This window comes from Sphaerodactylus townsendi, linkage group LG12, assembly GCF_021028975.2.
Source record: "Sphaerodactylus townsendi isolate TG3544 linkage group LG12, MPM_Stown_v2.3, whole genome shotgun sequence".
NCBI classification, from domain to species: domain Eukaryota; kingdom Metazoa; phylum Chordata; class Lepidosauria; order Squamata; family Sphaerodactylidae; genus Sphaerodactylus; species Sphaerodactylus townsendi.
This window is the reverse complement of record NC_059436.1, coordinates 1,936,597-1,961,509: the sequence shown is the minus strand read 5'-3', so window position 1 is coordinate 1,961,509 and position 24,913 is coordinate 1,936,597. Positions and strand designations below refer to the sequence as shown.

General features: G+C 44.5%; 1 pseudogene; it reads left to right on the top strand.

Annotated features, from left to right (window-relative positions):
* The first annotated feature begins 3,633 nt into the window (after positions 1–3,633).
* LOC125441989 lies at positions 3,634–20,870 on the top strand (annotated as a pseudogene).
* Positions 20,871–24,913: the final 4,043 nt, after the last annotated feature.

Sequence of the window (24,913 nt, the reverse complement as noted above, 5' to 3'; positions counted from 1 at the left end):
GTAGAGCTTAGATTACTCCTAGACAGATTGCTATCCTAGGAATCCCCAAATTCCTATTCTGCTACCAAGAAGTTCAGTGGCTAGCCTTGAACCAATCATTGTCTCTTACCCTATTTCACAAGCTTGTTGTGCCCAGAATAAAATGGTGAAGGAAACTATTTCCTCTTTTTTCCCTACTTGCACCAGTGCAGATAAAACCAAATATGATCAGTGTCGAGGTGCAAACTGAGGACTCATGCTAAGAAAAGAAAAAAAAGCCCGTGTGATGCAGTGTGTTAATACCATTATATTCACACAACTGTAAAGAAAGAATGGAAAAACTGCCCAGTTTCCTCAGGGATAGCAGCGACGAAGGATGATGTGTCACCACTACATCCTTCTTTTTCTTTTTTTTTGTCTTAAATTATTTTGCTATTATTGTTACCAGAGGGAGGGGAAGGCAGCATGATATAACCCGGTTTTTTGTCCAATCGTTAGGAAGTTAAGCAGGGTCAGCACTTGGAAAAGATGATGACCATCAAGGAGGGACTCTCTGCAGAGGAAGGCAATGGGACCCCTTCTCTGTTTCATGCTTGCTTTGAAGCTCTCTCTTGCTGGGGAGCAACCAAAAAAAGTCAGCTGTGACTTACGAGGGGCATATCACAGGCACACACACACATATACGATTTGTTACCAGACGAAGCGAGGAGGCAGTGCCATTTCCTTTTTTTGAAGGAAAGAGGGACCAGAAATCATGACACGATTGTGAAGCTTTTATTTTAAAAAGGCATAGGAGCACAGGTTGGAGGCAAAAGGAGTGTCCCCTAGTGACAACTAATCAACCACCCCATATCCCCTACATATCCAAATCTTGGAGAAGAGAGAAAGAGATTCTACAGCCCAAAAGTGGTTCAACCAACAAAGAGAATAGTGCAGAGGGTCTGCAACCCTCGCGGCCTCTCAGATGTTCATGAACTACAGTTCCCATCAGCCCTCAGGGGCGATCACCCCTGAGGACTGATGGGAACTGTGGTCCTCATGTTTTTATCTGAAGAGCCACTGGTTGCTAGGGCTCAGAATAAGTGGCTTTGTCTGCTTCTTTCTCTCACCCTGGCTACCCACCTGTTATTGCATTTGCACATCCAAACAATATGCACTTTTGAAGTGTCAGCATGGTTGTGAAATTACATTGATCCTGCTACCGTCCATGCACCAGTCACTGTGTGAAAGCACAGAACTCCCTATGCACTTCTATATGAGAGAGCCAGACTGGTGTAGTGGTTAAGAGCAGGTGGATTCTAATCTGGAGGGAACTGGGTTTGATTCCCTACTCTCTTCTTCCACCTGAGTGGCAAAGGAAGCTTATATGGTGAACCAGATGTGTTTTCCACACTCCTACATTTCCTGCTGGGTGACCTTGGGCTAGTCACTTGTTCTTCAGAACTCTCCCAGCCCCAAATTGACCACACAAGGAGTGTCTGTTGTGGGGAGAGGAGAGGGAAAGGAGTTTGTAAAGCCACCTTGAGTCTCCTTAGAATCCAAACTACTCTGCTTCTTCTTCTTCTTCTTCTTCGTCTTCTTGTTTTTCTTCTTCTTCTTCTTCTTCTTCTTCTTCTTCTTCTTCTTCTTCTTCTTCTTCTTGCAACATGGTCCTTCTCTGTCCAGGGGGGGGAGGTGTTACATCATTTTCAAATATTTCTGACCACAGGGGCCAGGAAGTGTTAACTATACACTTTCTATGCACATAGGCAGCATGTCCACATGCTGGCAATTGCACATGTTGGCAGAGAATGTGGGGCCCAGATCCCCTATGACTGCTTCCAACATTGTTTGAATGCATGAATGGATCATGCATAGATAAATAGCGTCTATCTGTTCATGAATCAAAGCCTTTTTTCATACAGACTCACACCCTGTCTGCCCCTCCCCTTCAGTAAGGAGGGACTCGTTTCCCAATACTCAAAGGGACACTAAAGAGGATGTACACGAATTATTAAAAAGTGTTTACCAGTCACTTTGTGTCATGGAAGACAGAACTAAGCCAGTGGTCAGAAGCTCCCAACCATACTATATAGGGCCAGGGTCTGCAATCTCGCGACTCTTCGAATGTTCATGGACTACAAATCCCATCAGCCCCTGCCAGCATGGCCCAATTGGCCATGCTGGCAGAAACTTTGATGAGGAATTACAGTATCTATGAACATCTGGAAGCCGCCAGATTGCAGAGCCCATAGAAACCAACAGGAGCAACTTCCAAGAAGCAGCACAGGACAGAATACAAAACAGTGAAGTGTGATGGATTGGATCAGGCAGCTTTTTTTGTGCAGCAATCACCCGATTTCACTCCTGCCCACGTGGCTTTTGTACATGCAGATCCCATGATTCCCAGCATAGCTTATTTGGGTGGTTAAACAGGAACATTCCTTCTCCTTTCACCAGCAGAAAACTGGCTGATCAATCCAGTTTACTTAACATCTACAATCGAGGAGAAAGGAGATTTGCTGAGCGGTAGTGACCCACACACACCAACATGTGTAATAATCCCATCTACCGCACTCTATGAGAAACAAGGGGCCAGTCTTTATTTCTCTGTTTCATCATCATCCCCTTTTGCAAAAGTTGGGCTATTCCATAAAACCCCGATGTGGCCAGGCCCAAAGAGGGAAAGGGTCAAGCAGGCCTCCATTCTGCCTGGATCCCAAGCCAGCTGACTGCCCACCTCCCTCCTTCCAGCTGCCATTGCTGACGGGTCAGGAAGTCAGAAGCAGCCAGGGGGAGGGCCTCCAGTGTGCCTGGATCCAACTCCCCTACTAAGTGCTGCCCTTCTTTCCAGCTGCACCAGATCTGAAGGCAACAGGGAAAGGGGTGTCCCGCACCTGTACTTTCATCATACCTTGGCGGCGCCCGAGACCTTCCTTTCTACATTTTATTTTCATCAATATATTATTTTGGGTTTTGATGACTTTAAGGTAATAGCATGACCTTTTTTAAAAGGGGGGTTAAAACAAAATATAAATAGCCTCTTAGGGCAGCAGGTGCTCTTAGGAAAGTCTTGGAACTGCCATCCTAGAGCAGGCCAGACATATGCGTTTTGTTGGCAAGACCACGCAATTCATACATAGCATGCATAGGATTGCAACTTGATCTTGATCCCCTTGACCACAACCCCACCCCGAGCCAAAACTAACTTTTCAAAAGGGGACTGAATTCTTGTTCAGAAGTTTCTTATAATGGGCTGGAAAAAAAATCATTCCTGCGAACTTCAACGCTCCCTGCGCTCCAATGCTCACAGCCTCCCACTGGCAGCTCATCACGTCTTCTGATTGGTCCCTGATCTTGGATGGGTGGGGTGAGGGGGGGTGGAAACTAGATAAGACCGGCTATAAAAGCTCCAGGTTTGTCACCTGCAGCCTTGAGCAGCCTTTGAGAGGCTGGAAGTGCGGGAGAAGAGGCGGCGGCAGCAGCAGCAGCAGCAGCCCTTGCAGCAGTGCCCCCCCCAATCGCGCCCGGGCCGCAGCACCCAGCTCCGCGTCTTTGCTGAAGCCCAGGGGGTGGGCAGAGCGGGCGAGCCGCCGAAAAAAAAAAAAAAAAAAGAGGAGCACGCCGGAGCCAGCTTGGAGAAGGCAGCCCAAACCAGCGGAAACTTCCCGGAGAATGCTCCGAAAGTCCGCGATTCTCCTGCCGCTCGCCGTCGGCGCTTCTGCATCCTACGAAGCCGAGCAGAATGACTCCGTCAGCCCCAGGAGGACGAGGCTGGTCGCTCAGACCTCAGGTAAGCGCCTGTCCCCGCCCCCGCTTCACAAAGCCCTGATCTGCTCCTCGCGGTTTGCAAAGGCTCTCTCGTGCTGCTGCTGCTGCCGCCGCCGCCGCCGCGCCTGCACATCGTTCCTCTGGACGACCGTCCCGGCTTTGGAAACGAACGGGAGAACTTCCTGGCGCATTTGTGCATCCTTCGCCTCTCCCGCTTCCCCTCCGCTTGGGGCTGGCAGCTGGAAACTGCCCTGCGATTAGATGGTTCATGCAAGCCATTATTGCCGTTTGGTAGCCCGTGACGGGGAAGGGGAACCCCTCCTTTCAGGACCAGGGTTGTAATTTAGCCTGCAGTCCTGGTTATCTGAATGAAATTCTAGACCTTTGTTGCATGTGCTCCATTGCACCTTCGCTGCTTCTTTGGCTCTCCTGGAACGAAACTTTACCCCACTTATATTTTTTAAATAGTTCTTGCCTCCTAGAAATAGGATTACTTGGTGCCTGAGTAGACATGCTGCTGGCAGTGGCCGTGGGAAGCTATGCCTCATATATTGCTCTGCTCACGGAGAGGTGTGTGAAACATCCTTTAAGATCTTCCTCCACAGATGTGCCATCTTGGTCTGGTTTCTGGCTTCTTGTAAAATTTTTGATCCCCAACCTAGTCATACATTCTTAGCAACATGCAGTCTCACGTTTGTGAAAAGGATTGTGGACTGCTAACTAGCCCTCTTTGTAAGAGAAAACTGAATTGCTTGCGGTTTCTTTTTACTTTCCAGAGCCAGCCAGCATGGGGTGGTGGTTAGGAGCTGCAGTCTGTAATCTGGAGTTCAATTCCCCGCTCCCTACGTGTGAAGCCTGCTGAGTGACCTTGGGCCAGTCATAGTTCTCTCAGAACTCTCTCGGCCCCACCTACCTCACGAGTTTTCTGTTGTCAGGAGGGTAAGGGGAGGCGATTGTAAGCCGCTTTGAGATTCTTTAAAAGTAGAGAAAAAGCAGGGTATAAAAACAACTCTTCTTCAACACTGTAGGTACAGCTGGCATCTTAACATCCTTTTATATAAAGGCAAATACACTCTCCTAATTTGACACTTACCAAAAAAGGTTTTATTTCAGATCTGCAGGGCTCTGCAGCACAGTACTAGGGTATTTGCTCAATTTCCTTTTGTACTTGGTTGCTATAGAAACATAGGGTCTTGGTTATCCTACCATGCCTAAAACAATAAGGAATCCTAATGCATATTAAACCTGCTGAATGTAAAGTTATAACCTGAATCCATGGAAACATATCCTCATGAAAATGACTTATAAGGATAGCAAGGAATAAAAGGGGTTGGGGGGGATTAATGGTAGCAAATTATCTGTCTTCCCCAGTTACATACAACAGTATTTTTCTTAAGAGCAGCCTCTCCTAGTCAAGGTTAGGAGTGGAGGTTCTTGCGGGTTTTAAATCTGGGTTTCTGGACATCCTCAATTCTCATAGAAAAGTAATATCTTCCTCTCATGTAGCAATTACACTTCATCCACAATGCCTGAAACATATGGTTAAAAATTGTGTCACCAATGTCCTTCCAAGGTGATGCATGACTGAGTAGAAATTCTGCTTGAGAGGATAGGGTGAATGCTAGTTAGTAATCTAAAGGAAATGTGCTAGGAGAGATTCTCATGTTGACTTGAGTTTAAATATAGATCTCTTTTGCATACTTGGAGAGAAACCATCATAGGTTCATCGAGATGATGCTGCAACAGAATGATGGTTCCAGCGGTAGAGTTTTTCTCTGTGAAATCCCTAATTGAGGGCTTTTGCACACCACTTAAGTCACAATTTGAAAGCCTGCATTAAGTGACCATCTATCTGGTGAGAGGACATCTTCTTTGCTCAGAGTGGGGAAAGAAAAAAAAAGATTTATTCAAAGGGCACAGCAACACGTTGCTTATTTGAACATGACACACTCCACTTAACCCAAATGCTTCAGATGTATATGTAATGCGGATTTCACAACTGCCTGTGCACACAGCAGGTGGGATGAGAACTACCATGTTGGTCTCCACTGTCAGCCATGGGATATTCTGTGACATGGATCACTTGCCACGTTCAGGAACTCCTGCCTTGCTTCTGACTCTATGCTGCAGTGCCCAACCAGGTCCTCCTTCAGCAACTGCTTACACTGAGAAGCAAAGGGACTGTAATTCATTAGCTCAGGGTGTCTAACTTTCTGAAGCTCCAGATGTTAATGGTTCAGCTTCCCATCAGCCCCCCCTGTCAGCATAGCCAATTGGCCATGCTGGCGAAGGCTTTGATAAAATCGTAAATGATAAAAAAAAACATTTGGGGCGCCAAATTGAACACCCCTGCATTAACTGAACATGCGCTTTGCATGTAGAAGGTCAAAGATTCAACTCTCAGGCATCTCCGGTTAATGGCTCTGATAGCGGAGTGATGAGGAGGGGGGAGGCTTCTGCCCTGACAGCTGATGTCAAAGCACACTATGGTCATTGTACGGTGTGGACTAGTGATCTGACTTGGCACAGGGCAATTTCACAAGAGCAATGTAGCGATTATCGAGAATATAGCATCCACATTTTATATTTCTTAGGACTGCAGTCTTCTGTTACATTGGTGTAGGTGTGTAGTATTTTTTTGGGCCAGGAAGACTAAGAAGTAGTTTCTCAGTAAGCCCTCTTTCCCCATTTTGGAATTAGTAAAGCTATACCGCATTAAAATGCTGATGGCTTCCCTCTTCTACAGTGACTTTAAAGTAAAGTCCTAATCAGCAAAGGAAGCCCTGCCCTAAGCCAAGGTGTGATTGCTGTGTGAAATGGCAAATATGGAAAGAGGCATGCAGCTGTTTTATTTGATTAGGGTACAAGCAGAGGCAGAGCGCTCACGGGGACATGTGGGGTCACATGTCCCTGGGCGCATGCCTGCTGGTCACTGGGGGTGGAGAATCACCCCCACACACACACACACCACTCTCCTCGGGCCACCACCGGGCACCCCTCAGCCCTGCCCTACCAGGCTGGCCAGTGGAGCCAAAAGAGCAGCCTAGCAGGGCAGGGCCTATGGGCACCTGGCAGCTGCCCAACCAGGCTAAGGTAAGTGGGGCACAGTGGTGGGGGGCAGCCAGAGCAGGTGTTGCCCCAGGCACCAGTTCCCTGCACCCACGCCTCTGGGTACAAGCCACTTGAAAACCCAACACGTTCTTCATAAGTCAACTGTGACTTGTCAGCACACACAGGCCTCTGAGGAAGAGCTTCTGAACAAGTCCGCGTATTTTGTCGCGCACTTTCTAGTGGGAGGTGCCAAACGTTGACTAGTGGAAAAAAGAAAAAATAAGCCAGAGTCATGGTTAACCCTCTCTAGAATTCTCATGGGAGGAAGGGAGGTATCATCTGGATTTTCTCAAAATAAGCTGCAAAAAAAAAAAAAAGACTTGGAGCAACCCGAAGAGAGAAAGGTCTGACCTGCCATATGTGCTGGGCTAGCTTCCACAAAGCTTCCAAAATAAAATTCTTGGCAAGTGATCTTCTCTGAGAAGAGAGTTGACCCAGGAGGCCATACATTAAAGGCTGCTGTGGTGGCCCATCTGCCATCCCACCAGGGATGGAAAATTGCCTCCCAGAAGGGTCCATGCTGGGAGGAGAGTACCTGGAGAGAGGGAAGCAGTTCTTTCATGCTCTTTTCAATTCTGAAAAATTGTGCAGAGGATTTTCCTTCAAGAGGATGAGGTTTAGGGGGGGAAGGCAGTGGTGTAGCGCCAAGGGGATAGGAGGAGTTGCCTGCGATGCCCGGGCACACACCCGGTGTGGGGAAGCGTGGCGGGGGCACAGGGGTGATCGTGTGCCCCTGCAGCTCCAGCCCTGGAGGAAGGAGCCTGATGAGCACCTTGAGCCAAAGGCCCTCCCAAAACCTGAGAAGGTGACTCCCAGGGGACCAAAATGGTTCTTGGCAAGGTTTTGAGGTTACAGAACCTTCATTCTAGGTGCAGCCATTTGCAGCTTTCTCTCTTTCAAGTGTTGTGTTGTATTTGCAGTTTTCTTACAGAAAATCAAGAAATGTATACTTTTAAATCCCATGAATATGCCCAATGGTACAATTGTATATGCTAATTGTTATATAAATGATGCATTTTATTTTGTTAAATGAATAAACAACTTTGATGGAAAGGCAGGTATTGCATATAGTATTGTTTAGCATATTTATGGAATTTAAAAATATCAATGTCTTCATTTTCTGTAAGAAATAGCAAGTATACCTAATGCTTGTGAAAGGGTTGCAAACTGCTGCATCATTTGCTACTATAGCACATAGATCCTAATTTCTGCCTTCTGAGAGCTAGAGGAAAAAAAATAAAGTTGAAGGTAGAAAACAAATTCTATAGCAAATTAAAAAACAGTATTTGGACAGAAACATTCTCATACAGGCACAGTAGATAGGACTATCAGCCTATATGGATACAGGATTATAAAACTGAAAACAGTGAATTCTTTAAATAATGTATTAAATGCGTTATAGCATATTGTTGCCAAATTATTTTCATTTAATTTTGAAAACTTGAAGAGAGGTATATATCGACATAATGTATAAGAATTATAGCTTTAGTTTATGATGTCTTACATAACATTTTTCATACTACACATTTTGAGTAAAACCTAATCTTTTATTTCACACATTACAGAAGGGGGAAGAAAGGACTCCTCAAAATTTCCTCATTTTTCCATTGGATAAAATGAAAACCCCTCAGATATTATTTCTCATAGGTATAATTTGGAGTGTGAAAGAGCCTAGCCTTTAGAAGTGTTTCAATTTGAAAGGGAAATCTCATGAAAGTTGTTTATGGAAGTACATCCCAAATTCCCAATTTTTCCACATGATTAAAAGCGTCCTTGGGGGGGATGGGTGAAGGTTTTTTTCTAGGAGGGTTTCCCAGGCCTCTCCCATCTCCAGTGGACAATAAGCTGCTACTAATTCACTGTCAGTGTAGGTGGAATTGGACATTATTTTGAACTTTGCCGTCCACATAGTAGCCGCATCAGCGTCTGCATCCCCATAAAGATTATAGGAAAGCTGGGGGAAAGCCGTAAAATGCATGAGAGCGTTGTGATGCTCTGTTAGAAGCAAGGGGAAAGTCACTTTCCATAAGCAACAAGGCTGAACCAAATATTCAGTGTGAAAACAACCATAGTTACATGGCATGCCTGTGAATAAAAAGAAAGGAATTGCAGCACAGGCAAAGGAGGGAGTCCATAGATTTGACACCCAAACAGTTTTAAAGCTTTTTGGATAGCATATGCTGAGGCCCAAGAGTCCTTTTTTTGAGGCCCAGGTGAGCCACTCCCATTCAACAATCTGAACTGGAGATGCTATTGGTCGAACTGAGTGTAAGTGTTAACTGTGGTTTGGTCACCACGTCTGAACCAGGATAGCATCTGATTATATAAATATCTTGTAGAATATATTGCCTCTTCTTTTGTGGAATTGGAATTGTGCAAGGGAACACTTCTGTTATGTGGCAGTAAAAATACACCATAACCCTTATGCCTCTGCCACTTACGGGTATGTGTTCAAAAGAAGAAGGACTCCCGTTCCTGCAAATGGTACCCCCTAAGGCACTTGAGGGTAACTGTTTTAACTGCATTAGTGATCATTTCAGAGGGCAGCCATGTTGGATCTGCAGTAGAACAGCTAGATTCAAGTCCAGCATCATCTCAGAGAGCAGCAAGATTTTCAGTGTATGAACTTTCAAGAGTCAAAGCTCACTTTATCCAGCTCATGCAGGGACCTTGCCCTGAAATCGAATTGGTCTCTGGGGTGCTACTGGACATGAATCTAGCTGTCCTACTGCAGACCAGCACAGCTGTCCTCTAAAGCTATCTCCTGAAATGTGCAGTAAAATAGCTTCTTGAGAGCCAGTCATTTTTTTTTTTTTTTTTTTTTTTTTTTTTTTTTTTTTTTTTTTTGCCTCTAAAATTTTATATTGTGTATTATTAATGTAATGAAAGTGCCTTAGTATATAATTAGAAAGTATTATTTAACTAAAAAAAATATTTGATAACTTAGTAATCACTTGACCACTGAATGCATAAAAAAGAAATGTACTTCGAAGTGATGTAATGTGCTAGCAAGGGAATGCTTGCTAAAGACTGATGTAATGTGAACATCCAGGAATGAAGAGATGTTGTTTGGCAATATTCTAGTTGATAAAAGCGGCTTTCAACTCAAAGGAAATGAAGTTATGGGGACATGAGAAGAATGGTGGAAGTCTAAAAATATTTTCCTTCTTTGCCCTTATCTTTCTAAGCGGATGTGGTTGATGTTTAACTGGTGCCCTTCAGGTAGGATCGCGGTGCTTTTGCCTGCCTGGAAAATGCCACATCGCGATACAAGATGGCATGTACGCTGACATCTCTGCAAATCCTTTCTCTACAGCGCTGCTAAATTTGACATTCAGGTATAGTATGCACATACAGTATCTATCTCCATTCTGTATCCCTGATGTAATCTCTTTTACTGATAGGCACTATGCCCGGGGTTGAGCCTAGAACTCTAGCTAACTTTTTATACTGAATAGACAATTCAGTGCCTTGCCAACTAAAGCGTTTTGCATAATGCTTACAATATGCATAAGTAGGTGCAATGAACTAGTGGGAAAACTCTGCCCCACAGGGAATCACACATAACCATGTTTCAGTCATTCTGAGGTTGCTTTATCTTACACACTGCAAACCTGGGTGCTAGAAAGCGTGCTCTCTTGCTGCACCTTTATTTGAGAGTGCAAGTCCTAATGAACTCTGGAACTTGCATCCAAGAAAGCATTCACAGGACTGTGGCATATGTTGCAGCCCTCCTTGAGTATCTTGTGCCGAAGTGCAGCAAAAGACTTGCAGGAGGCTCCCTGTTCAAAGTATTTGGTGCATAGGTCGCTGGTGGGGGAAGGAGCTCTGTTTTAGTCTGTGACTGTACATTTTCCACATGCTTGGCAGAGGATGTCTTGTAGGGTGGAGAATGATGTTTCCCCTTCAAGAGGAAACAAATGTTCTTCTCACACTGCCGCTCCCACTGAGAAGCGGCAAGGAGGTGTGAAGTTTGGGGTTGGGAGGGTCTGCTCTTGGCTGCACAAAGCCAGGTTGGTTCTTTGCTCCTTGCAGTACAGGGGTCTGGAGAGCATCTAAAGAAGTAATGTCAGAGCTATTCCTAGCTTTGAACACAGTGAAGTGGTCTTTCTTGGGCCTTAAATCTTGGCAGTTCTATAAGAGCAGCCCGTCAATATAATTCACTCATTTCTGTCCCCTTTTTTGCACGCTAGAGGGCGCGCACTAAATCGTCTGGCACCTGATACTTCCAAATGCTGTGATACCTTTGCATGCATCTCCATGAGCAGATGAACAAGAACTTTGAACAGCATACAAAGATATTAAAAGCTAACGTAGAGATGTGACAGAACTAAATAAAATAAACTGCTTTTGACAGGGAACTTGCTATGTTCTGATGTCCATAGCACAACAGCAAGTATGTGGAGTTAACACACATCTGCCACCGTTTGGCAAACATCTCTGTGTTCATATCATCTGTTTTAAGGCATGTGAAGCCTAATGGAGCTGTTTCCATACACTTCTGATACAAAAGGTAGAACTGAGAGCCAGCATGGTGTCATGGTTAAGAGCAGCTGCACTGTAATCTGGAGGCCAGGTCACGGGTTCCCCTGCTCTGCCACTTGGGCTGTGGAGGCTTATCTGGTGAACTTCGTTAGCTCGTGCACTCCAGCACATGCCAGCTGGGCTAGTCACAGTTCTTTGGAGCTCTCTCAGCTCACCTCACAGGGTGTTTGTTGTGAGGGAGAAAGGGAAAAGGAGTTTGTAAAGCCCCTTTGAGTCTCCTTACAGGAGATGAAGGGGGGATATAAATCCATCTCTTCTTCTTTCAACTGCCTCCCTTTTAACCCACCACATCTTTATGGCATACAGTGGTACCTCCGTTGTCGTTGACTTCCAATTTTGATGGGTTTCTCAAACCCAGAAAAAAAATTGGCCAGAAAAACTCTACAAAAACCGAAACCAACAAAAAGTCCACAAAAAAACCGAACAGACTGGGGTTTGAGGAAGCCCAGCCCGGGAGGCAGAGGGAGCTCCTTATTTGGGCAGTGAGCGCCTGATGTCACTGCCCAAATAAGGAAATCCCTCTGCCTCTCAGCTCAGGATTTGAGGAAACCCAATTAATCCAGTTGGAGGCACTTTTTCAAGTGCCTCCAACAGATTAAGTGGATTCTGATTGATCCCTATGGGAAATGGTACCTCGGTTTTACGCCCGATTTCGGTTTTCATCCGATTCCTTTCAGACCAATTGCTCGGCCGAAAACTGAGGTACCACTGTATATGAATCCAAAGTTACTGTCATGGCTTCCCTCAGATAGTTCTGGAAACTCTAATTTGATCATGTCAAAGTAATGGAATCTCCTTCCATCTCTGGGCCTTTGTCTGACTAAGGAAAAGGAATCTTACATTAATTTTAATAACACAGAAGTTTGTATAAGCATTCCATGTGAGTACCTTATTGCAGCAATCAGGAGCAATTGTTGTACAGCAATCATGTAAGAGTATTCCAACATTGTTCATTATTATTCTGCTGCTGCTAGAAAAGCCTGGCTCATTACAAAAGCTGTCATGTGACTGAGAATGTACCCTTTTATAGTTCCTGCCCATAGTGCCATTTTCTTTGCTTAGCCTCTATGACTGCTGTTACCCTCTCCCCCAGTGGTGGGCATTTGTCAGGGTTTGCAAATCACAGGGTAATGGTCTATTGCTGTAGCCTTTTTCATTGCAGAATTATAATGGGAAAGATACAGGATGCATGTTGTGTCTTGCATAGTGAAAAGAGGCTATGAACCTGTTAATGCTGTAATAATATAGCATTTCCCAGGATTTTTGGTTTAAAGCCCTCTGGTGGAGAGAATGAAAATGGTGGCCCCTGAGGGCTGAGACAGTCAAAGTCCAAGGAAAATCTGCATGTGGATGCTTCCTTGTATAGTAAATCACCTCCACAAGAGTAAATAGCTGTATGGAAGTAGCCTTGGTTGCTGCAATTAGTCTGTATTCTTATAATACTGGACCCTCTGTCGTGGGGCATTTTTAAATATTCAGAAACAACTTATCACATATAGAAATCAACCATCAAACACCACAGTGTTGGGGAAACCTGAATACTCTGAGTCAGCATGGTCACATAAAACTTTATATGAGCAGATTCTGTAGTACTTTATGAGTGACTAATATGGCCAGTTTAAAAGCGCTGCCCTCTATAAAGATGTGTGTTTGTTTTTGTTCTAATCTGCATGTGTGTTTACACACTAACATGCTATTTTATCTGCAGGGGAAAGCACTTTGTCAAGGAGAGCTTGAAGTGCATTACCGTGGCATCACATCCAAGGTTTTCCTTTCTGTTCGGAGGTGCTCCACATTCCAGCGGAATGATCTCAGAGGTGCAGGAGGAATGTTACAGGGAAACAGGATATGTGCAGTGCTGCTAGGAGAAATCCAGAAGCTATTGCAGAAGTGGTCCAGCTTCCAGGCCACTTCTCAAACAGGTAAGCTCACTGCTTATCATTCAAAGATATAGACAGATTATTTTGAGGACATGTTTGCATGTATGGCAAACTGGCCTTGCTCCCTGAAAGATGTGGGTGTAGAGACAGTGTTCTGGCATGCATCATATCAAACAGGAATGGAAAAAAGCTGTCTGTTACTCAATGTAATATTGCCGACTGGGGTGTATGACACACAAAACTACCTTGTACTAGGCTAGACCAATGATCCATCCAACTCGGCATTGCCCACCTTGGCTAGAGCAGCAGTGGCATAGCTAGGTTAAGAACAGATGCACTCTAATCTGGAGGAACCGGGTTCAATTCCCGACTCTGTAGCTTATGCTGCAGAGGCTTATCTGAGGAATTCCAATTAGCCTAATGCACTCCAGCGCACACCAGCTGGGTGACCTTGGGTGATCACGGTTCTTCTCTCTCAGCCCCACCTACCTCACAGAGTCTCATTCCGCACATGCAGAATAATGCACTTTCAAACTGCTTTCAGTGCTCTTTGAAGCTGCACAAAATAGCAAAAGCCGATGGCAACCAGTTGTGAAAGTGGTTGGCCCGCGATGCATTTTGCGTGTCTTGAGAGAAAACAGAGTGTTTGCTGTGAGGGAGGAAGGGAAAGAGAGGTTGTAAGCCCCTTTGTGAATTTCCTTACAGGAGAGAAAAGGGAGGATATAAATCCAAGCTATTTTTCTTCTTCTTTACAAAGACAAAAGGCATGGAAAGGTCTTTCCCAGTGTCTAACATGGAGGCCCTTTTAAATACGTAATCCGGGGATTGGTCCCCGGACTAGTTTGTACAGCAGGTGCTCTGTCACTGAATCACGTCCCTACAGCCTCGAGTGTTGCTTCTTCCAAACAGTGAGGCATGTGAATCATGGTCCCCAAGTCGTGTGTCCCTAATCTTGAGTATTTCCTACATTTTTTAAACCTTCTCTTCCTCTTCCCCACAGTACACAATTCCTCCTTTGAGGCATACGCTAATTGCAGTCAGAATGGGACTTTCTATAAGCCTGCGCCCTAGATAAAAGCGGAGGAGGATCAGACCATCTATGCCACTTCATGTTCCTTTGAGCAAGGCTGGGATAACAATTGTAATAGTGGTAATCTGCATAGAATAGAGGCAAACTTAATCCTTCAGGAAAAAAGGAGGAAATTGGAAGGAAAATATACTTTATAAAAGGCATAATATGACAGGCATATATTATGGAAGCACCTGTCTTGCCATAGGCTTAGGAAAGGTAAAACCTCGCCCCTCTGACATGTCTGAGGACACCACCCAAGGAACTTGCCGCCCTCTGTACCAGTGCAAACCTGATGCTTCAACATTTTTTCAGTGTCTCACTTTCTTAAACTTGATGAGCAACTTAGCAACTGTCTATAGGTAGGGGTGTCATTTAGCTCTTTGGGGGGCTGCCCTATTAGTGAAGCAACCCGCGTCTCTTTGAAAAAACCGCAATGCTGCAGAGGAATGTTACAGCAACTCTGCCAACAAATAATCCCCGACAAGCGTTCCCCTTTTTGCTAAGGTTGGGAAGGAACACAACATAAATGGAGAGAGCTATTTCCACAGAGGCAAATTAAGTGGTTGAGAGGAGTGTTCGACATACAGCATATGAGGGACTGAAGCAAAGGAGCTGTAGTGCTGCTGGAAACAAATGCATGCAGGATTTCCCCAGCTGATAGGATTTTATACTGAAGTCCCCCTTCCCCCTAAACATCCTGTTTTAAGCATCTAACTCCAGTAGAAACTGAATGTACCTGTTGGCAACAGCTCAGATAGAGGAAGTAATTAAAACACCTGGACACCTTCCTGTGATTAATCTCTATTAGTGGTTGGGGGTGAGGGTTATGGGAGGAGGTCCTACTGTACTAAAGCTTCCCTATGTGATTTAAAATAGCCATATTTGAATCATACCATATTTAGTCGCGAAGGGGGGTGATTTTTGGTACCTCCTCCTTCCCCCCGGGTTATAAACTGACTTCAAGACCTGGTGCAAAAAAAAATGTTGTTTGATTGTGGTGGGGGAGGGTGCCATCACCAGGGTTGGGGGGCAGAAAACTCAGATTACAGACCAGGCTACATTTCAGCTGGATACACCTCTCTGGGGAAGCATGCTGGTACTTCCCACCAAGAGAAGTAGCTCCAGGGAAGGGCTCAGTCTGCCTTGTTGCAGCCATGATCCCAATGAGTGGCATCCACCTGCTTTGGAGGAGTCTTCCTTGCTGCCCTAGAACAACATCCTTCCTTTGATTCATTCCTGCAGTCGGTCCTCTCTAGCTTAGTGAACTAAAACAGACCCTATGAAGTATATGTTTGGGAGCTTTGTTTCTGTTTAAATTGTATTTGGAATTCTCTGTAAGGTGTTTTTGGTCCCTTTTAGGGAGGAAGAACAACAGAGAATTGCCCAAGTCCTCAAATATGCAACACATGGGGCCTCAGCCTTCTGCTCCATGTGGTCAGCTGGTTCTCAAAATATAGCAACTAAACTGCTGCCCAGATTTCCCAATCAAACATACTTCACCAGTATTAAATGCTCCCATCTGTTTCCAGGATTTGTAAATAAGCAGAGGTACAAAGGTGTTGAGTTGCTGGTTTTATAGTTTACCCAATGCCAGTTTGCTTTTTTATTAGCTGTTTTGGAAATTCCCTGTTTACCATTACCACTACCATAGCTCTGGTCATGCTGGAGCCTTTTTTCACAGTTGCGTTTTCAGAGGCAGACAACATGTCTGGAGTTCCCTTAATGAAACTTTAACGGTACATGTCGCTTGGCAGCCTGAAAGGTCAGAAGTCAAAGAATGGGTTCCTGCCCCTGCTTCAAAAAATAGCATGGGAGAGGGGTACTGTAGCTGCACCCAACTAATTCGGTGTGAGAGGAGGCTTTCCATTACTGTAAGAAGAATTTGAGGGAAAGGAGAAGCAAACTATGGAAAAAACCTTGCGCTGAACTATATGAATCTCTGCAATTAGAGAGCCACATTCATGCGCCTGTCAGTAAAGCCACATTTACTTCCATCCCCAGCACAAGGGCCTGGTGCAGGGAGGCTCACAGTTTGCTCATTGTTTCAAGGTAGAAGCTGCCAATCACAAGCTGCATCAAGTAAGGGCCCTTATCAAAATATGGGGCAGGTGTCACATGTGGGTCTTCAGATCACTGTCCAAGAGTGACTGTCCAAAAGAGTCACATGTGGCTCATAATCCACTGAGTATTTATTTATTTATAATTAGTCTTATATACTGCCCTTCACAGAGAAGTCTCAGGCTGATGAACAACATGATAAAAACAATAATTACAATACCCCCATTAAAACAGATTAATAACAATGCATTGCAGTGGTGATCCAACATAAACACAGACTTCATAATAAATCCACCCTGGAAAAAAACAAAACAGAAGTGAAAGAACCCAGGAAGTAAAGGGGAAAGGGAGAAAGGAAGGGGTGGGAGCACTGATCTATCACTGATCTAAGGCATATAATAAGATAGTATCACTGATCTAAGGCATATAATAAGATAGAGGACAAGGTGTCTGGAAAATCTCCATTTAGCTACATGCCCATGTTGCAAAAGATCCTATGTACAATAGACCTTGTCTTTCCAGTAAGCAGGAAGTGTGTTTAGTAGCAAGCAGACAGCCCTGGTTGGGTCATGCCATGTGGTATCAAATTGGCCTGCTGGTTGTTCTCAGGCCCCACAGCCCCAATGGAGTTCTCCCTCAAAGCAAAACAGACCTGAAAGATGATCCTTCCGTCTGTCTTCTACAGAATTGAAACAAGGCTATAATACTGAATGGTTGTGTAGCAGCAGCAGTCATTCTTAGTACTGCTTCCATCATTGGAGGGAAAGTTTAGCAACTCCAGTATATTTTTCAGAATTTTCTACCAAACCTGGGCATTTTTTTCAGGTTTGTAGAAAGCTCATTACTGTCTGTTCATGGCTCCAGTCTCCATATTTAAGTATCCACATATTTGGCCATGCTGAGAATTAGATGTAGAGCTACTTCCCTAACTAACAAAGAAACAGCCATTTTCAGATAGCAGTTTAGGCTTCACTAGATTACAGTATAAAATTGATGTCTGTGCTACAGGCCAAAATTGATTTAATCATTTCTGTTTCCCAAGGAACAAGGAGGTATGGTTCTGTGAAATTGAGTTTCAGATGTAATCTTAAGCTCCCTTAGCAAACTAGAAATTCCCACGAGCCTAATAAAGTAATGTAAAACTGGTGCTCATACGCCTGTAAGCATGCAACAGTTGCTGCTATTATTGTTTGCAAGGATCTAAATGTGTGTGGAAAGTGCCCGTCAAGTTGCAGCTGACTTATGGCAGCCCTGTAGAATTTGATGGCGAACCTTTTTTTTGAGACCGAGTGCCCAAATTGCAACCCAAATCCCACTTATTTATCATAAAGTGCCAACCTGGCAATTTAACCTGAATACTAAGGTTTTACTTTAGAAAAGCACGGTTGGCTCCCTCTTCCCTCAGCCCCACCTGCTCAAGCAGGGTCCAGCCTGCTGTAGCCTCCAGCAAGTCCTGCGTGCACCGCTCTGCGCCTCTCTAGCATCTCTGCCTCCTCTAAGCCCCCCCTGCTCCTCAGGCAGCAGCCACCTGGAGCTTACAAGCACCAGGTCCATCAGCCAAGTCCTCCTGCTGCTCACCGCAGTGATTAACGCACGTCGTGCTCAGTGGCCCAGGCCAGCCTAGGTGTGTGTGTGTGTGGGGGGGGGGGGGTGATTTTCCACCCCCACATGACAAACTCTGTGTTCGCGTGCCCACAGAGAGGGCTCCGAGTGCCACCTCTGGCACCCGTGCCATAGGTTCGCCATCCACTGCTGTAGGGTTTTCAAGACAAGAGACTAGCAGAAGTGGTTTGTCATTGCCTTCCTCTGCACAAGCACTTCACTTCACATGGTTGCAGCTTTCCCTAAAGAAGGTACATTTCTCTCAACATTTGATGGGGTATCCCAAGGCATTTACTGGTTTCAGTGTTTGCCAGAGTATGATTATCCAGGAGCAAATGACTGGATATTACCCATGACACAACTGATAAAAAGCAACACAGTTTCATTTGCTGCCCTTTTTTCACAAGACTGTTGAGACTGGAGCAGGAACTGGCTCAGTTCTACTGAATGGTAACCTTACAGGAACTGAAACGGACTAGGCTTCTGGTAAAAATCTGAAGATTTCCCTTGTAAAGTGTCACCTTCAGCGGCCAGTCCTCCCTGCTCAAAATGGATAAAGACGTTGTTGAATGGGCTAACTGCATAAGCCCTTAAGTGGCCTTTTGCATTTCCTGTCCCTGTAACTGAATGGAAAAGCTACATTGACGAGAACATAATTAGATTTGAGTGTGGCCATCTTCCACAATCTGATTCAAGCTGCCATTCCAGAATACAGGCATTCCATACTAAAAGGGGTTTTAGCATCACTTGCAAAAAACACCATTCCTCACATGAAAGATGTCTTACAATTCTAGAGCTGGGAAGTTATTCTTTTGGGGGTGGGAGTGTCATCAAATGTTTAAGTATCAGCCTTGCATTAAGCTCGAAATAAAGTGTCTTTTGGACCTAGCTAAGCAAAAGCTGCTGTTTTATGAAGTAGATTTATGCCCCTGGGGGCTGTAAGGTGCCAACTTTGTGTGGAAAGCCCACAAATGCTGACTCAACCACTTGATTTCATCATTCAGCTTTAGCTCCTCGTTGTGTGCAGATTGCTTTGTGGGGCACTGACTCCTGCATAGTTGCAGTTGCATCCCTAAAGGACCTGGGAAATTGCTAAGTAGCTGCAAAACTTCTGTCTTCAGTTGCCAGAAATATGTACATCTAATTCTCAACTCCTGCCAAAGCAAAAGAAAAGGGAGATTCTTTTTTTTTAAAACTTGGAGCTCATTAATTTGCAGAAAAAAAAAAGATGAAAACTTAAAATGAAGTGTGTGGGGTTAAACTTTCCTTAAAACAGAGGGGAATGTTTGTGCTTACAAAGACAGTGCTTCTCTACCGACCCTGCAGCAGCCGTCCTCCTCAGCATGTGTGGGAGATGATGCTTCCAGCCAACTAGGCTGAGGTATGCCAATAGGAGCCACCATCACCCACAGCATTCCCCATGGAGCTGTGGACAGAAGGATAAGGTGGGCAGAGTGGCAACAAAGGGACAAATGGGAGGAAACAGTAAGCAGAGAGGAGGGATACCAGGATCAGGCCTTTTATTGGGCTTCTCATACTCAGAACATAATACATTTTCTACTATGCACAAAATGGCACCCCTTTTGGTTAGCATATCCCTCGCGACTGTTGGTAACCTGGCTCTAGAGATCGAGTGCATAGGCCCCAGGCCTGGGTTTGCCAAGAAGCTTCCTGAGCCAGTCCTCCAGGCCCTAGCTGCGCTACTGCTCTGAGTCTCACCTCTGCTCTTCAAGGCAGCCCAGCCAGGGAACCTATACTAGCCTGAAGGGGCAGGCTGAGTGCTACTCTCTGTTCAGCTGCTGTACTACTAAGGCAGTTGTGGCATCAGAGCCAGACTTGGTGGGGAAGAAGTCTAGGGCTCATGGAATCAGCAGTGGGGCTCCAACAGCAGCATTTGGAAGCATACATTGCAATCTAATGGGTAGCCCTATATGGCCTTTACGTTCTGGTCTAAAATTACATAAAGCTCACTACTGCGCCTTCCGCGATTGGCAGGGGATTCTGAAGCTTAACCTCCCTACACACACACACACACTCACTTTGACCTCTACATTGCTGCACATGTGCCTCTTACAGCATCCAGTTCATGCACTGTAGTTCATACTAGTGCACCTGTACTGCATCTGACCAAAATCACTAGTATGGAAAGGACTGGGGTGGGGGGTAAACATTGGTGTCTGCAACTTCCACTCCTTTTTTTAGTATTTACTTCATGTATGTGCCCAATCTCTCTCTCCAGTGGGGACCCAAACCAGCTTATTTTGTTCTCTTCTTTTTCATTTATCACCACAACACCACCATAAACATAGGTTAGGCTGAGTATGCACTGACTGGCCCCATTTAAAGTCACACTTAACAAGCTTCCATAACAAGAGTGGGTCTCCCCAAGCTCTAGTCTGACACTCTAACCTCTGTATCATGATATTTGGCTGTTATCTCTGCCATGAACATAGTAGGTGGTTTTGAGGGTGAACTCTCCTTGCTGATATCACTGCATATGCAAGGAAATGCTTTGAGGAATCTGAGGTGCTGTATAGATGCCAGAGCGTTCAATACATTTGCACCTGCTTTGGTGGCCGGAGGAAATATGGATTCTAACCTGTATGATGTCTTGATGCAGGTATTACAACAAGCTCATCAGAAGCTTATTGGAGATGTGATGATGAGACTGTGGGTACCATAAAAGACAGTTTGATGGAAAAAATCGGACCAAATATGGCCAGCCTTTTCCGCCTACTTGCAAAACAGATCACTGTGCCCGACTCCCCTCTAAGATCAGACTTCCAGTCAGCTGACGTATCCACTGAGCCTCAGAAGCTAAAATCTACTTCAGGAATCTCCGGGGCGAGGGACCTCCTCCCTTCCCCATATGAAGCGTACTTCTGCAGAAAGTGTGTAATATTCTGTGATGCATAGGAGTGTGAGAGCATAATAGGGAATCAAGCTCTACCAAAGTAGGAAATTACTCTGTTTTCTTTAGCATTCCAATACACATCATAAAATGTACTGTAACTGATTTTAAAGGACACTTGGAGCCAACCTACGCATTCAAAAAAAATCTAGCATATCCCTTGTGGGGTTGTACCATGTCACTGTGCGGGTGGGAGAAATTTCCTCTCTTGCCCTAGCAAACATTCATATAACTCCTGCACATAAAGTATGCTAGTTGTTATTTAGAGGGAGCTAGACTGGAACACTTTTTTTCCTTGACATGCCAGCTTTCTGAAGGTAGAGAGTTTTTTTAAGTCAGGAGGGAAAATTTGCTTGTGCAATCCCCCACCTGCATTCCAAAATGGGTACAGTCCACCATGCTTGATAATATGAATGTATAGATTAGCCTTTTAAGAAACTAACTTTAGGTTTTGGTCCTTAATATTGTCACCCTCTTTGGATCGCTTCATGTACCGAGAGTATCTGGTAATGAGGAGAATCCCCCACCATCCCAACTTCAGTACAGAGTCTAGTCTTCTTTGTCTTTTTCTCTTCTCTCCCTCCCATTTTCCCACAAAGAAATCCAATGAAGCTGGGGGCTTCAAAAGCAATCTGTAGCACTTCTTCAGCAAACATGAAACTATCACTGTACTGTAACTCAAACACCATTGCAGTTTGGAGAGACTGAAAACCTACTCGATTACAGATTACTGCTTTTATTTGGCCGGGTCGATTAACGCTGGTGCACTGCAATTAAGCCTGTTGCACTCATATAAATGGTGGTAGAACTTTGTGTTAAGAGTGATGCTGTATGTATAACACCACACCTGGACTCCTAGTCTCAATGTTGTGATCTTAACACTCCTAAAACCTGAGAGGTTTCTTAAATACCTGATTACACCAAAACATAGTTCTGTATCTGCGTGACTATAGAGATATCATAGTTGTTACTGCCTTACCAGCCCTGTGTAATTTGTGACGCGATACACATACAAGCTGAATATGGTCTGCAAGACTCACAAATCTTCCTGTTTTTATAGCTCCAGGCAGGCTAGTAAAGCAGGAAGTTTGTCAAAACCCTAATAGGTCATCATATATGACATAAGAATTGGGTCACCACGTGCAGAGCCTGCTGTGTGTCACAACACCAGTAGAAACTCATCTCTGGCCCCAAGTTCTCACTGTGGTGGCTAAGCCTTATCTGGACTTTACCTCTTCAGAATGGAGATGGGGACTGCCAACCAAAAAAAGGGAAGGGAGTAATCCCTGTACAAAGAAAAGTAGCATATCAGCAAGAAGTCTGAGCTGGATCTCTTCTTGCTGAAATGCTAGTTTTCCATATTACAAGGGGAAGGGGCTTTGTATATGGAGAAGTATTTACTCCTATAAGTTATCATCTGCAGTCTGAAGTGATGAGGTTTAGACACAGGTGTTGGTCCATAGTAAAGAAAAATACTCCACAGAGTTTACAAAGGATGATTGTTACAAACTAGTTATAGTGGTTGGCTGAAGCTCTTGCATTGCTTAAAAGAAAGCTAATAACTTTCTGTACTGTATCTTCATTCAAAGCTTCAAAGGAATTGATAGCAAAAAGAAAATTGTCTTAAGAATAGAGGTATAATGCAGCCTTGTTCAGTTGTGATACGAAATAAGGCAAACCTTTCCTGTACTGTCACGTATTAACTTCCAGAGGAGTCTGCTTTTAAAAAAAGCAGAATTTAATAACTAAATGAAGCATACATTTTTTGTTTTGTAGTTATAGCTTTGTTTCCTAGACAGTGGTCGCTTTAGAAAACAATTAATGTTTAGAAGCATGGTAACTAACAAGTCAGTCACTGGAAATTACTGGTTCCAGTGGCCACTGTGTGATTCAATATTTGTATGAAAAGATACCATGCACCAAAAGCAACTTGGCTTTTAACAAGATTAAAGGTTAGGTGGAGAGAGAAACACTACTTTGAAAAAATGGCTTTTGCTCCATTCTTATGGCAACTCCTCAAGCAAGGTGACTTCTTAAAACTTAAGCCATGTGTAGTGTGCGTAAAGATAGCTAACAATGCAGTCCTAAGCAAAGTGACGCCCCTCCGAGCCCACTGGCAGTAAAAGGGCTTAGAAGGGTGTCACTTCGCTAAGAATTGTAAATAATGCGGTTGTGGCTTGCCTTAACTCTGTACACACCTTAGGTTTTTGCAATCTTGGAACTAACAACTAGATTCACATGTGCCACTTAAAACTCTTTTCAGTCCTTCTCCCTTTATTAGTATGCACATGCTGGGCTGGCTCCTGGTTTTGAGGAGGACCCTGTGCAAAAAAGACCCTCTGGTGTTCCCCCTTGCTAAAGCACACTTTCCCCTTATTGCACTTATGCTCTCCTTCCAGTAGAAGGAAGGCTGAGCATGACTCCTTTGCACTCATTTGGAGCTTTATTGGGTGTCAATAGGCTCAAAAGTTAACAAAGCTCAAAGGAGCTCGCATGAGAATCCCCCCCCCCACCTCCTTCCTGGAGGGTCCTGTTGCCACTACAGTAAATGGGAGATATCTCCAAAGGGCTCAGCAATTACCCATTTCTGGTGGAGCAGATCGGCTCAAATGGGTCTGGTCAGCGCAGGGCGCTCTGCTAGGCCACAGGGCTCAGCAGTGCCTCATCACATTATTGACCAGGCGTGCCGTCCCTACACATCTGTAGAAAACTACAGGCACTTTTAAATGCACTTGTGTTAGGTGTCTGAACTGATGGAAGGCTGCTCTGTAATCCCATTTCAACCTTCCCCTATGTTTTGTAAGGCATGCTTAAATTTTGTGTTGGAGGTGTTGTTAGTCTTTTAGGTGCCACTGGACTTCTGTTTTGTGTTGGAGGTCCAGCCTAGACAGACAACTCCTCCATGTAATAAACTTGTTCCTCAAATATACCACTTCAGACAGGAGTTGCATACGAGGAGAAAACTAACTAGTGTGTTGGGGGGTGAAGATCAGGCTCACTAAAAACCATCTTTTTTTTTTTCTAGGGGGGGCATAGAATATCTGCATACAGATAGTGGTTAATTAGGTGGTTTCTGCCATCTCTTATAGTCTGAACTGGTGCATTGCCTGAACAGTTTTAACTCTGTTATTACGTGTGAAAGGCGTCTTGTGTGCCCTGCAAAACTGCCTTTCTTTCAATCTGCATGCATAGAGGAAACCTGCATAAGGGAATCTGAATGGCACTTTACATGTTGTGCCTTGCCAGGTCAGAACTTCTCTGTTCCACTTGGAGGTCACAGTCAGGCGCAAAGATGAGAAACAGGCAAAACCAGTAAGATACCAGATCCATGTGACATTCCAAGCCTGCTCTGTTAGGAAAGCTATGGATGTTAGAAGGATACCTGCCTGCCTGCCTGCCAGTTAAGGAGTGACTGGTGAGAAGCGAACCTATGGGAAGTACAATCTCTCATGGAAAACTTATAAAAAAAGCAATAGAGCGTTTTACCACAAAACCTTTAGAAAAACAGTAACTTGCTGCTAATATATTTCAAGCGAGGGGCAGAACTTCAGTAGTTGCTGTCTTCATTTAAATGTATGTGGCCCAAAAAGTGCTGTTATAGGGTCTACAAGCAGCAAAAAAAGTTAAATAAAATAATAGTATTTAACATTCTGATGGCAGGATTTTTATACTCAATATTATGCAGTAGTCCAGCTCAACCTAGATGTAATGCTGCAGAATATGCCTCTTTAACACTATTTCAGGTATATTAGGATTCCTATTTTGCAGGATTGTATCCTTTCCAAGGTGCTTAAAGAAATTTATTTTGTGTGTGTGGGAGATGGGGTGTGTGAAGGGGTACTTGTCCCCTTGTTGATTTTAGACCTCTGGAGGTGCCAGCACTCTGTGGAACCCAACCTAAAGCCTGTATTGCTCAGTACAGGCCATCGGGATAGAAGCTTGTTGTAATGTAGATTTCCAAATTACAGGAGGGAGCATACAACCTTAGCACTGACAAGAATGTTT